This window comes from Ictidomys tridecemlineatus, chromosome 7 (genome assembly GCF_052094955.1).
Source record: "Ictidomys tridecemlineatus isolate mIctTri1 chromosome 7, mIctTri1.hap1, whole genome shotgun sequence".
In the NCBI taxonomy this organism is placed as follows: domain Eukaryota; kingdom Metazoa; phylum Chordata; class Mammalia; order Rodentia; family Sciuridae; genus Ictidomys; species Ictidomys tridecemlineatus.
The window spans coordinates 15,970,606-15,986,008 of NC_135483.1; positions in this window are offsets into that span (position 1 = coordinate 15,970,606).

Consider the following 15,403-nt stretch of genomic DNA (forward strand, 5'->3'; position numbering starts at 1 on the left):
ATTCCTGGTCCTACACTAATCCTGCATGGACCGTGAGGAAGCCCTCCGAGGTGGGCGGAGTGGTGGGCGAGGGTGGTTACTGGGCTGAGGTAGTTTGGTGGTCCAGACCTTCAACTAGACTCAGATAGACTTGGGGCCAGGTCCCAACCCACAATGGCAAAGAACTGAACAGCCCCAGCAGCATGTGTAACCTCTTGTACTGAACCCAGTAGCTTCTGTAAAGTGGGGATCAAGAAGCCACGCCCCTCAGGATTTCCCAAGATGATTGATGTGTGCAAAGCTCTTCTCACAGAGCCTGCGCACAGTGACTCCTAGGTCAATGGGGGCTGTGACAGCCGTGGTGGAGTCTCCACGGGCCGAGCATCAAGGGGTCAGGGGGTGGGGTTCAGATTTCCTTGTCCTTCAGTGGTTCTCATCCTCCACCAGGTGTGATTCTTGTGCAGATGTCATTGCAAGCCCACCAGTATCAGACACTAGGGACAGCACAGTCCCAGGGTAAACTCCGTTGGCACCTGCTACAGGAGCCAAGGACCACATGACCAACCGTGGACAGTCCTGGGAGGGTTCCACGGAGAAGAGGAATGGGCAGAGGGGAGTGAAGGAGGAATTTCCTCTGCTCCCAGGGGATGGCTCGTTCAGCTGGAGAAGGGTTTTCAAACTTTGGAGGGTATCAGAATTACCTGGAAGACTGGTAGGAAATCCAACTCTTCTCCCTACACCCCCAGCTTTTCTGCCACACAAGCTTCAGGCGGCCGTGCCTGCCTGGTGCCCTGTGTTGCCCTCCCAGGACTAGGCAGGGATCCTTCAAAGCTGGGCTGACTCGCCTTCCAGGGCAGAGCCAAGGCTGGGGCCTTGCTGACAATCTGGGGTAATCTGACACTAGACTCCAACAAACTGTCACCTTGAAGAATGGGCTACCCTTTCTTTTCCCAGGGTGGCTGCTGGCAGGATGCAGAGGCCCCTGCCTGCCCTGGGAAGGGCCAGGACACTGATGAGGTCCGCCAGAGAGTGGCCTGGTACCCCAGGCCAGCGCTCAGCTCCCTGGGTCTGCAGGCTTCCTGCTGCCCCCCAGAGTTTAATGCCCGCTGCATCGGATTTCAACATGATTCTGGGTTTCTGTTCCTGTTTCACTTCCTGTCCTGGGGTCACCATAAGCTTAACATTTTTATTTCCTTTTCTCCTTTAATTGCTTTTTAGTGTTTGGTTCTTTTTAGTTATACTTGACAATAGAATTCATTTTGACATAATTATAGAAGCATGGAATATAATTTGTTCCAATCCAGTCCTCAGTACCTCCCCTTCCCCTCCCTCCTCCCTCTTCCTCTCCCTTCCCTCTAGTCTACTGGTCTTTCTGCCATTTACTCATAGACCTTTTTTTTTCTTTTTTAATTAGTCTTGTGCATGATGGTGAGATCCACTGAGGTGTTTTCATGTGTGCACACAGGAAAGTTGGGTCAGATAGGTCCCACTGTCTTTCCCTATCCCTATTGCCTTTGTCTACTCTAGTCGTTCCTCTGTTCTTTTCTTTCTATCCCCCCTCCACCCCACCCCACCCCACCCCACCCCACTCCACCCCACCCCACCCCACTGTATTTTGGATTAGCTTCTGTATATCAGACAAAACATTGACCTTTGACTTTTGGGGACTAGCTTATTTCCCTTAGCATGAAATAAGTCTCCAGTTCCATCCATTTTCTGGCAAATGGCATGAAATAATTCTTCTTTATAGCTGAGTACAACTCCATTGTGTATTTGTACCACATTTTCTTTACCCATTCATCTGTTGAAGGGCACCTAATTGGCTCCCTAGATTAGCTATTGTGAACTGAGCTGCTATAAACATTGATGTGGCTGTGTCCCTGTAGTATGCTGATTTTAAGTCCTTTGGATATAAACCTAGGAGTGGGATAGCTGCATTCAATGGTGGTTCCATCCTAAGTTTTCTGAGCAATCTCCATACTGCTTTCCAGAGTGGTTGCATCAATTTGCATTCCCACCAGCAATGTATGAGTGAATCTTTCCCCCACAACATCTTCACCAATACTTATTGTTACTTATATTCTTGATAATTGCCATTTTGACTGGAGTGAAATGGAATCTCACTGTAGTTTTAATTTGCATTTTTTTAATTGCTAAAGATGTTGAATATTTCTTCATATATTTGTTTACCATCTGTATTTCTTCTTTTGAGAAGTGTTTGTTTAGTTCCTCTGTCCATTTATTGATTGGGTTAAGTGGGTTTTTTTTTTTTTGGCTCTAAGTTTTTTGAGTTCTTTTTGTATCCTGGATATTAATGCCACTTCCGAGGTGCAGGTGGCAAAGATTTTTCTCCCAATCTGTAGGCTCTTTCTTCACACTCTTGATTGTTTCCTTTGTTATGAAGAACTCTTTTAATTTGATGCCATCCCATTAATCCATATGTATTAGGATGGATTAATCCCTATCTCACCTTGCACAGAACTCAACTCAAAAACCTAAGAATTAGGCCAGAAACCCTGCACCTACTAGAAGAAAATAAATGGAGGCCCGACACTCCAACATGTTAGCTCAGGAAATGTCTTCCTTAACAAGTCTCCTAAATCAAGAAGTAAAATTAAAAATCAACAAATGGGATGATATCAGATTAAAAAGCATAACAATTTGACGTAGCTTGGCATTTCTGCATATCTTCCGTAGACATTACTTAGACCAACAGAAAACCCCTTCACCTCTCTCCACCTCTCTGGTCTTAAGCCAATCAGCGTGTGAAGGCTGGGGTGGTTTTCCACATACCTCTTCAGCTGCCTTATTACATTCAACTACTTCAGCAAGAGATTTATTTCATAAAAGAACTGTGTGATATTCCAGAAATGTCAAGGGCAAGGAACAATTTCCATCTGTGTGGAGTAGAGTTAAGGAAAAAAATGGAATGAAGTCTTGGCCCCCTCATTGGTGACAGAGCCCCTTAGAGTCCTGGGCACGTCCCCAGGATCAGTCAGGAGGATAACGGGGCCCTGTGTCAGGCAGGATTCTGCAGAATTACAGATAAGCTGTTTGTATTTTTCTTCCAGTACTGCAGAGAGATGCCAAAATCCAGGGCAGGAGTTTCACTGCTGAAATAGAGTAGGAATGGAGCTGAGAGGTTATTAGGCCAACAAGTGGCAAGCAAGTTTATTTTGTGCCAATTGCAATTGATTGGGAGCAGCTGCACGAAGCTCTGGGTTAGAAGCCCAGTGGAGCTCAGGGGTGAGTGGTGCCCTGATTAGCAGTATCCTCCGTCTTGGCCATTGGAAGAGTGACCCTTTGTGGGCCATAAATGGCCATTGCTGACCCAGTGGTCTCCATTTACAGAACAGGAAACTTAAGTTCCAGTGAAATTAAAAGGCCTTTCTGGTTCATACAACTTGTTGGTGGTAGATTTAAGAACAGAACCCAGATTTCCCAACATTATTTCAGTAACATTAATGCAATCTACTTCCATTCTCAGAGAAGTAGACGATGTAGAAACAAATAATCCTGAGGTCAAATTCCATTCCAGCAGCTGTGTGACCTTGGAAATGTCATTAATGTCTCAGTGCTTTAGTTTTTTTCATTTGTAAAATGCAATAAAACACTTAAAAACATCTATTTCTTAATAGAGAGGGTTAAATGTGTCATGGTATATGTAGGTCAGGGCCTCACACATACAGGTTCAGTGTTTTTCTTTTTCCAAAGTAAATGCTTTGCATTATTAAGAGGACATTTTAGAAGCAGTTTGTACCCAGAGAATTGATTTGATGGTGGAATTGTACATCTGTTTTCCTTCCGTGTGAACCAAGGATTTGGAATCAGATTATCTCTAAGGTTCCTCCAACCCCAAAATTTCTTCATTGGCTGGTCTTGGGGAGTGACTGCAGGGCCTGGCACATGCTAGGCAAGTGTTCTACCACTGGGTTACATCCCCAGGCTTGAGCCCTGAAATTTCTACAACTGCAAATAAGTGACTTTGAAGGATGTTTCTTTAGTCACTTCTGTGAGCTGATACCTGGTAAAGGAGCCCTGGAGGATTTTCTGGAGGCAAACCAAGATCCTTCCAGGTGCAAAGACCTTCAATGCTGTGGAACCACGGACCAAGGCCCAGGGGTGTCACATTTCATTGTAGAAAGGGGTTTTCTCCAGTCTTCCTAGGGCAGGAACTGGTCTAAGACCCTGCAGTGTCCAGTACCCTGCGCAGGGCCTAGCACATAGAAGGTGGCTGACTTCATCCCTGGGGCTTCAGGAGGGTGTCCAAGGCTTGGCCAAGGCTTAGGGACCTGTACCTTGCAAAGGTACCCAACAGGGTTTGTCTGACTCTGAGGCTGGCCCAGTAGTTTCCTCTTGCAGCCTCTTGACTTCTCCATGTAGTAAGTTAGGAAGCAGCTAAGTGACCCTCTGTCCTTGTGATGGTGACCAAATGCACCCTGGGAAGGGCTGCCACCTCTGGCAGGGGCCGGGAGGAGCCGCGGTGTGTTGGTCTACACAGCTGTGCGTCCTCTGGAAGCCATCCCAGGTTGACCGAAGGAATCTGCCCTGGGAGAAGGGCGGAGGAGAAGGGCAGGCCCAAGAGCTGGGCTCAAGTGAGACTTATAAATAGGAACACGGAAACTCGTGGAAGATGCCAAGGGAGGCAAAGGAGAATGGGCGAGTCTCAGAGAGACCATTCTAAGACGTAAATAGCAGAGGAGACAAGTCAAATGTCTTGGAAGCTCCTGCAGGGCCATTATGCAACCGTTTCCCCAAACCATGGTTACAGAATCAGTTTGTCTCTGGGAAGAGAAACACCAACAGGAATGAGAGAAATCCTGGTGCTTACCTTGGTGCTTTCCATATTCAGACCACACACATCACTGCCTTGGGTGTTCCTGACTGTGTGCCAGGGGTAGGGGATGCCACCATAGTTCAGGCTTTGTCCCTGCTTCCAAGATGCCAGAGTTTAAGCAGGGAGGAAGGTGTAGGAATGAACGGTGCCCAGAGACAGCGGTAATCGTCACCTTTTGGTACTTCATTTTTCATGGTGGACAACCATTGTTTGTCTGCCCGGAACTCTTGCTCCTCCTTGGAATGCACCACCTTCTTTTGGGGGTGTTGTTCCCCAGAGAAGAGCCATCTATCTTCCCTTCCATGACATAGTGACAGTCAGGGGAGGGGGCTGTGACTCAGGTCAGGCTGAGCAGAGGGCTTCCCTGGGATCCTGGCGGGAGCCTGGGGATGGAAGGGCAATTTCCCTCTGGAAGGTAAAGCTGGACTGGGAGGCCAAGAGCTGAGAGACCAGTTTCTTGCCTCAGGAAGACAGGTGGTTAAGGGGATGAAAGTGACATCCAGGGGAAACAGAGATCTCTCTCTCTCTCTCTCTCTCTCACACACACACACACACACACACACACACAGCTGAAGGGAGAAAATTAAAGGGAGAGAGAAGTGGGCAGTTGAGGATGATTCGGGTCCTATTGCCCCTCTGCTCCCCCCCTGCAGTGGGTCACAAGCACCAGTGAGTCACTTCCCATTTTGGTTTCAGTTCACTAAAGTTTGGTGCCTTTTGCTACCATCTCGACTCACCTTCTCCCATCCTCCAGGTGGAAAAGGAAGGGAACCAGCAGCAAATCCCTACTGTGGTCCAGACGATATTCCAGGCGCTTTGCAAATGATCCGACTTAACTCAAATTAGTAGGGCCCAGTCATCCCCCTTCCTATTAAGATGTGAGTGAGATTCTGCCACTGGCTCACCATCACAGAGCTGATAATGGGGCACCAGGGCAGGGGTGGTGCTGTGTACTGAGTTAATAGAGGCCAATCAAGAGGGCGCTGTCCTGGCTCTCAGGTAGTGCACAGGATCAAACACACAAGCACAAAATTTTAGTTATAAATTTTATCAAGTATTTTTGAACGTCAAGGGGAAGGAGATAGAGAAACACACTGACTGAAGTTGAAAGTCGAAGGATGAGGAGGAGCTGTCCCAAGAAGGGAGGAAGGAACAGACTTGGGGGAAGAAAGGTCCTTGATGTTGTGGCTGGGAACAGGCTGCCACAGTGTGACAAGACTGGCTCAGTGGGACAGATGAGCCCCTGAGCCACCGAGGACACGAGGGAGATGTCAGAGGAGGACTCAGTAGGACTCGTTCCTGGGTCAGACGTGGTGGGGAGGAGGACTTGAGGCCAGCTCCTCAGGCCGGAGAAGCAAGGCAGGACATCCCGCACCTGGCCTGGCATAGTGGGACCAGGAAAGGACACAGGCCAGGGTGCTGGAGCCTGCTTGTCACAGGGAGGAGCGAGGTGGAAGGGGAAATGGAAGTCCACCTGGCACTTTGATGCCCTTTGGAGATCTTTCCCACTTGGTTCGGTGAGGAGGGAGACCAAAAATAAATGCAGTGAGACTTGTCCTGGAAACAGCTCCCTCGGCAGGCAAGATCACCCTGCTCCAAGGGCTCTGCCAAAGCTCCCGTGAGGTCCGCATTAGTGCACAGTGCTTAAGTACTTGGTGTCTCTTTTGTTCCCAAGAAGGAAGGGAGGGAGGCAGGGAAAGAGGAAAAGTATCCCAATTCTTAACACTACACGTGTGATCAGCCAGCATCTTCACTGAGGACTCTGTAGTTTACAGAAGAACAAAACTGTTCCATCTCTTTTCTCAGAACCCTGTTAAAATTGCTCGGTTGAAACATCTAGTATGACATTATTCTATTGCTTCAGATAATAACAGAAAATACTCATCATATTTAACCCAAGAACTTCTCTATCTTGGGCTCAGTCAAGAGGCATAAGACTGTGTGTGAAGACTGACGATTTGAATCATGGTCATTGGTGCTGGGAACTGCCTGTGCAAAAGTTCAGATCCAGATGGCCCAGTTGCTATGGTGTCCCTGACCCAAAGAAACTCTATGCAAAGGCTCAGAGTTATTAGTCGGGACCTTGAGTTCAGGCACAAATTCCCAGGGATAGAGAATTCTGAGCATAAGAAGATGACTCTAATGTCTTGCCATCCCTGCATCCTTCAGATTGCCTGCTTTGCTAAATCTTTCCTACAAATAACTTTTTGATTTTGAACCTTAATAAATGTGCTGAGCTAGCTCTGGGTCACTGTGTCTGCATCAGAGAGCAGTGTCTCAACTGGCCCCACCTTTTTCTCTCTATGTGTCTGTTTGTCTTTTCTTCATTCCCCACCCCCCTTGACTGGTATCTCATTAATTAATAGCCATGGCTGAGAGCAGAGATGAGAAGGCTGCGGCAATTGGTGCCTGAACAGGGACCTGAGAGGGACATACAACTGTGTATTTTAGCAGCAATGATACAAGGTCAGCACTGTACAGCCTCACCCATGTACCCTGCAAAATTCCAGGGGGCACTGTTCATGGAAGTGACAATGACCTGGTGTCCCTGGAGCTGCATGAGCATAACCATGTGGCTACACACTGGTCATTGTGAGAGGACATTAGCTGGGCCCCACCAGCTTGGGTTTCTTAATGGTTGTGTGACTCTCTGAATGAGCCCCTTCATCTCTGTGGGCTACAGAGCTCTTAGATGCAAGATGGGGAAGAAAACCTGAAACAAACCAATGTTTTCCCAAAAGCATGTTTTCTGGAACACTCAATCCCATAGGCTGCCATTAGGTCTTCTCTGGGGACAGGGGAAGGTCTCCAAGCTCATAAGGCACTGAGTAGAAGAAGTAAATATCGTGGGTTTTTTGTTTTTTTTTTTTTTAGAAGGACCTACGGGCATCTTCTTCTTTACTGTGGTGGTGTTGCCCAGATGGGACGCTGAGGTTTGGCAGAGAGTGGACAGGATCTCTAGAGTGCCATGGCCACAGGGTACATGGAGGCCAGGCCACAAAGACAGACCTTCACTACATGGAGGTCTTTGCTCCAGGTCCTCAGATGTCTCTGGGGACACGGCCTGTGCACATGAGCCTGCCTTCTGTCCAGGTTTTGTGAGTCCCAAGTGTGGGACACCCGTGAAGGTGGCTGGGTGGATGCCATGGATCTGCTCCCACTTTGCAGCCTCACACACAGGCACTGATGTCTTGCTACTCAGTGGTGAGGGAAAAGGGTTTCGAGGACAGTAAGAGACCCAGATCACAGGGTCCCAGATCTCATCATCCTGAGATCTTTCTAGAAGAAAGGCATCTCCCAGAAAGGAGTACCTGTTGGCTCTTGGTGCAGTAGCCAACCGGAGGAATAAGAGTATCCTGCCACAGACTAGATCCAGGAGGAAGAGCATGTGCATGAGTGTGTGTGTGTGTGTGTGTGTGTGTGTGTGTGTGTGTGTGTGTGTGCATGTGAACACATGTGGGGCCATGCTCTCTGACAGTAGTCATCCCTCTCTTGGATCATGTATCCTGATGATGGAGGCCCATGCTGGCCCATGCTCTTTTATGACTGCTCCCATAAAGAGCTTCAGGACTTCAAGGTTGGCTATAATTGATAAAATAAAATTTTTAAATCTCTCACATCCTTTTCCCCCCACCCCTCACTGAGGATTGAACGTAGGAGTGCTTTACCACTGAACTACATCCCCAGTCACCTTTTCTTCATCTTTAATTTTGAGACAGGGTATAACTAAGTGACTGAGGGTCTTGTTAAGTTTCTGAGGTTGGCCTTGAACTTGTATCCTGCTGCTTCAGTGCTGGGTTTTGTTCGTGACTAAAACACTCGGGGGTTACTCCAGGAGAACTGGGCTACCTGGGCTGTGTGAAATAACCACACAAGAGACAGAAATACCTTTTTCTTTGGGGTTGCTGTGATGGCTCCTCTGACCTTAAGGGTCTGGAGAGAGAGAGAGAGAGAGAGAGAGAGAGAGAGAGAGAGAGAGAGAGAGACTGCATGTGCTAATCCCTTTTATTGAGGAGAAGCTATTCAAATGAGGCAAGGGGTCAGGTTTCAGGGGGCTGAGTCTACCTTCATGATGTCTGCTGTCTGCAGGTTGACTGATATCTAGATAGGCCACACCCAAGGGCACAGTAAGATGAGGGGACACACAAAGGGTGTTTCCATGGAACATTCTATCTCAAACAGGGCAAGGGGTGATATTACAAAGGAACAGGTGGGCATACTCCACCCATGGGGCTGTAGGAAGGCATGCCCATGCACTAAGACAGGGTCCCTTGAACCCAAGAAGGGTGGGGCAGTCTAGTGGCATGGCTGCTGCCTGGCTGTCTCAATCACCCAGCCGGGGAGTGACTCAGTCACCTGCAATTTTGGTTTTCTATACTTCAGCTTCCCTAATCACAGGAATTACAGGTATGTGCCACCACACCTGGCTGATCTCTCACACACATCCTGACCAAAGGAGGGAGGAGGGAATTTGGCAGGGGGAGATGAGCAGGGCAGGGCTCTCCGAGGGCCCTCTGGAAGTTGTAGCCAATCTCTCTGGAGACTGGGAGAACTTTATCTCCAGACACATTGCATCCCATGTAGAGGATGCACACACCTGGTTCTACCTACCCTGATTCCAGAACATCTCTTGGCAAGGTGTGAGACAACGTCAATTCAGAGAGAGGGTACAATTCTCTTTGCAACTTTTTCTCCAGCCTTTCCAATTACACTCAAGAGAAGGCTGGCCTGTGGCACGGGGTGTTCAGCAAAAAGCACTAGCTGAGTAGAATCTATCAATATCGCTTCATTTTTATAACAGAGTAACTAAGTTCCTTTAAGTTGCTGCAAGGTTTACCATAATAGGAAAAAAAAAATTTTTTTTCAATATTGATTTTCCATTTGTGATATGTTTTTTCCATGTAAAGTATGCTTAAAATTATTTAAGTTAAAAAGTGACTAGTTTGAAAGCAAACTACTAAGTAAATAATAATAGAGCGGTACATGGACAAATGCCTTATTTTCTGCTGAGGGGAGGAGAGGTCCTTTTTGTTCATCTCCTAAACTGTTTTTTTCCAGAAAGATAATGATGCACATTGGGGCCAGGTTTTCTTGCCAAGAGAAGAGAACAAACACTTGTCTGGGATTCTCAGTACCTGAGATGGAGAGAAAAGTCAGATATGGTGTGGGGAAGAGGGAGTAGAGGGAAGGGAGTGGGTGGTGCCAGAGGAGGACAGGAATCACTTGCAAGTCATCCTTGGGGCGGTTCAGCACCTGAGCTGGAACATGCAGGACCCTGTGTCTGTCCTGGGAAGGGTCAGCAGTGGGTTCTGCTATATTTTGTCCTAATATCATTATGGGCGAAATTTCAGATCTATAATCCTGAGCACTGAGGAGGGTTGGGCTCCGTGACTCCTGAGCAGAGGACGGAACATCCGGAGCTTCTGTTTGGAGAGAAAAGTGTTAAGAGAAGCCATTGCTGGGCAGAACTGGAGTTTTTGCTTGAAGATCTGTCCCCCATGAATGCAGAGCGGCCAGGGAGGACAGAGACATTTCCATTAGGCTATAAAATCTTGAGATTAATAAAAACTCCTTTGGCCTGATTTTAAAATCATATTCATGGGCGTCAGCTCACGTTTCTGCAAAGCACTTAGAACAGCGCCTGAGGCACACTGAATGTTATGTAAATGTTAATTTTCATGCCGTTCTTTCTTTTTTATTGTTTTCCGCCTCACTCGGGAAGGCAGACAAGGCAGTTGTCAATATTATAGTCATTTTATGGACAAGGAAAGAAACTGAGAGATTCACTTTAATTCAAAGAGTAAATAAGCAGCAGAACCAGGCCTTGAAGCCCCAGGGTTTTCAGACTATAAATCTCAGCTTTAAAGAAAGGAGAGAACACCTGCTGTCACAGGTGACTTCATTTGTCACCTAATGACACTCTGTCACATAGGTACTGGGGGCAGTGCTCATGAGCAAGGCTTTGTCAGCAAGAGTCAGACATGAATGTGCATTCTGGTTCTTTCCAGCCCTGTGACTTGGAGCTGGTTTCTCAGCCCCTCTTGGCCCCAGGACTTTTCCTGGTGGATAAGGGAACAGTACTGCTGACGCCCAGGGAGGGGAGTGAGGATTGAGGGGGGCCGTTCTGATGTGAGTGGAGCGCACAGGCAGCTATTGGTACCACATGGTCATTTCTCAGGTGAGAGAACAGGCTCAGAAAACCAACTGACTTGCTGAAGCTCTTGGGCTTCTCCATTCCTAGTCCAGGGTCCCTTACTGCCACCACTGAGACCAGGAGAGAGTTTGCTCTCAGTGTGACCCATGAGATCTATAGGCGACAGGATCCAACAATGACCTCCCAAATATGAAACTTCACAGAAAGACATGTGGCACCCTGATGCAGAAGCCTCTCCTGACCGGCCTTGGTTCTAGCACCCTTTTTATTTGGTTCAGGTTCTATCTAGTATTTCTGCAGTCACTTGGGTTCAAATTTTCTGTGTTCACACGTACACCTGCAAGCACCTTGTCTCTAGAGCTCGTCCAATACAAGCGAACATAGGGCAGCTACTATTTCAGCCCACATCACCTCCACCAATGCCAAGACAGTGCCTGGAACCTCCTTTTTAAAATTTTAAAGTCTTTTTAGTTATATATGACAGTAGAGTGTATTTGGGCAAATTATATATGCATAGAGTATAACTTATTCTATTTAGGATTCCACTCTTACATATGTGTTGTTGTGCACATGTATTCATATGTGACTATAGGAAAGCCATGTCCGGTTCATTCTACTGTATTTCCTATTCCCATTACCCCTCCATTCCCTTAATTCCCTTTTGTCTAATCCAATGAAATTCTATTATTCCCCTCCCCAACCACCCTTGTTTTGTGTTAGCATCCACAAATCAGAGAGAACATTTGGCCTTTATTTTGGGGGGTTTGGCTTATTTCACTTAACATGATAGTCTCCAGTTCCATCCATTTCCTGGAAAATGCCATTATTTTATTTTTCTTTCTGGCTGAGTAATATTCCATGTGTCTGTATACCACATTTTCTTTATCCATTCATCTATTGAAGGATGCCTAAGTTGTTTCCATAGCTTGGCTATTGTGAGTTGAGCTGCTATAAACATTGATGTGGCTACGTCACTGTAGTATGCTATTTTTAAGTCCTTTGGGTATATGCCAAGGAGTCAAATGGTGGTTCCATTCCCAGTTTTCCGAGGAATCTCCATACTGCTTTCCATACTGGTTGCATCAATTTGCAGTCCCGCCAGCAGTGTGTGAGTGTACCTTTCTCCCCACATCCTCGCCAACATTGTTATTCTTGATAATTGCCGTTCTGGCTGACAATTATCAGTGTAATTATCAGATGGAATCCCAGTGTAGTTTTAATTTGCATTTCTGTGATTGCTAGAGATGTTGAACATTTTTTTTTTCATATATTTTTGACCATTTGTATTTCTTCTTCTGAAAAGTATTTGTTTAGTTCATTTGCCCATTTATTGATTAGGTTATTTATTTTTCTGGTGTTATGATTCTTGAATTCTTTGCATATCCTGGGAATCAATGCCTTATCTGAGGTATAGATGGCAAAGATTTTCTCCCATTCTGTAGCCTCTCTCTTCTTGATTATTTCCTTTGCTGTGAAGAGGCTTTTCAGTTTGATACCATCCCATTTCTTCTCTTTTTTTTGTGGGGGGGGTGGTACCAGGGATTGAACTCAGGGGCACTTGGCCACGGAGCCACATCCCCAGCTCCATTTTCGTATTTTTTTTTTTTAATTTAGCGACTGGGTCTCACTGAGTTGCTTAGCACTTTGCCATTGCTGAGGCTGGCTTTGAACTCGTGACTCTCCTATCCATTCCATTTATTATTCTTGATTTTACTCCTTGTGCTTTAGGGGGTCTTATTGAGGAATTTGTTTCCTAAGCTGACATGATGGACAGTTGGGCTTACTTTTTCTTCTAGAAAGCGCAGGGTCTCTGGCCTAATGCCTAGGTCTTTGACCTACTTGGAGTGGAGTTTTGTGCAGGGTGAGAGAGGAGTTCAATTTCATTCTGTTGCATATGGATTTCCAGTTTTGCCAGCACCATTTGTTGAATGGGCTATCTTTTTTCCAGTGTATGTTTTTGGTGGCCTGGCACCTTCTTGGCTGGATATTTGGGGGTACAGCCTTCACTCAATTATCCGCTACACATCTTTGTTTCTTTCCTTTATTTCATTTTCTATCAAAGTTTATAGCTGCTGACAACAGAGTCTGTTCCAATTTCTAAAAAAAAGTTTTATTCTCACTCTTATAACCCCTGTTACTCAGGAGACTGAGGCAGGAGGATCACATGTTTGAGGTCAACCTCAGCAACTTAGCAAGATCTTGTCTCAAAATAAAAAATTAAAAGGGCTGGGAGTGCAGCTCAGAGGTAGAGTGTCCTTGGGTTCAATTCCCAGTACTGCAAAAAAAAAAAAATAAAAGTCTTTATTTTATTTTTTATTCTCTCTTGTTCTCTTGCTCACAGAGTTACTGGGATGAGCAGACATAGGAGTTTGAGATTAAGCTCCCAGAAGCATTCCAGGTCCACACTGCAGAGTTGTCCCATTGGTGAAGTCATGATTGTCCTGACTCAAGATACAATATAGCTTCTGCTGCCCCCTGCACCAGAAAAATGGATGGCCCCATCCAGCAGGGTTTACTTCTGGATTACACTGGTGCATCTGATTAAGAGAACTGTCCCTGGGCTGCAAGGGAGGCTGTGAAATGTAGATTTTTCTTAATTCTATGCTAATGAGGCAAAAGTCCCACTGATGGGAACTATCAAATGGCTAACAGAACATTTTAAATATTTGAGAAAAGCATGGCAAAGATGCCTTCATCTTCCGCACCCATATGTAACGGAGCAGTCAAATTTAGCAATTCTAAACAGTAACACAGCCTGGGTCTCTTTTTCTCTCTACCCCACTGCAAACCCTTGGCTGGGAGTTTCTCATCTGGATGGGCAAACAGCTTGTTCCTGGTGCTCTGGCCTGCCCCTCCCTCCTGCTCTCAGGTGTGCTTTGTAGACTGTGTTGTCTGTCCCCTGCTTGGAATCCTTGCTAGCTCCTGGTTGCTTCAGGAGTGAGTCCAGATTTATTATCACAGCTTGAAAAACACCGCAGCCTCTGCAGAACGCTTCTTCAGGCCTTCCCACACCCTGGGCCAGCACCAGGAGGCAGTTTGGATGACTGTGTACCATTTCATCATGGAGGTGAACCTTGCCTTATCTAGCCAAGCTTCTACTCTTGGGAATCATATTTGAGATATTTGCTCCTTTGAACACAGTTGTAGTCAACATTCTTTTAGCAAAATATTTGGACATATCAGGATAGACTAAAAAGCAGAATTGCTAGGCCAAAGACAATAACAATGCTTCTGGGTGCTTAATCTCAATAATCTCCTTCACTAAGATGTGTGATATTTGTTACTAAATTGTATTCTGGGGCCTCTTGGTGAACTCTCCTGTAAATTTCTTGAACTCGGGCATCATTTTCATCAATACAAACACATATTACTTTATTTATTTGAGACTAAGTTGTAGACATGAAGATTTTTTACCCCAACTCATTTCTGTATGCATTTCCTAAAAATAAGGCTCATTCTCTTATAGAATCAAGGTAAAATTAATATCATATGAAAGATAAAATTGACTTAATACCATTATATAATGTCTAGATTTTTTTCATCTGTACTCTGTTAACTCTCTATTTATCTATCAATCTTTCCACTGATTGCCCCAGTAACTTCTTTTATAGAATGGGCAAGTCAGGTGTACACTTGGCCTCCTTTAACCCCGAATAGTTCTAGCTCTTTCTTTGTCCTTCCTGACATTGACATTTTGAAGAATATGGGTCATGTAGTATAATGTCCCTGGTGGTGACGTGCCTATGTCTTGAGTTTCCTCATGACTGGCCTCAGGTTATGGATACTCAGCAGGAACGCCCTGAAGGACCTTGTGTTCTTTCTGGAGAAAGATCTTGGGAGGCACAGGGTGCACCTTTCTCCCATCAGTCTGAGGCTCACTTTGCTGAAGGAGCATCGCTTTGCCCACTTCTGGATCACACTGGTGCATCTGATTAGGAGAACTGGTCCTGGATCTGTCCCTGAGCTTAAGGGAGACTGGGAAATGCTACTGTTTCCCCCTTTAGAACCAATAGTTCTCTCCTGCGGGGGAGCTCTGGGTTACGTAAACATCCTCATACCGCAAAATTCTCACTCGTTTTAATAATCTTGTTGGTAGCTGCCAAATGGTGGGTTTGTATTGCTATCATTTATTAGTTGGCTTTTAATTTGAGAAAAATATTTTCTTCTCTTTTATTTATTCCTTTCTTTCAGCATGCGTGCAGGGATTATATTCTAGTTTAACAATCCCTCACTGTCACCATTTATTGTGATGCTCCAAGTGATGCTCAAGTCCTAAACTCGCCCTTTGGTAGCTAGCACCTTTGGACTGGCTCCTCTGACCCTTTGGCAGACTCCACTGTTCTCTCTGGCACACCAAGATGTTCCTCACAGATGTTCTAGCAGCTGTGGGGGAGCATCCGGCAGCCAATGCTCTCCCCAACTTCTCTTGGCCC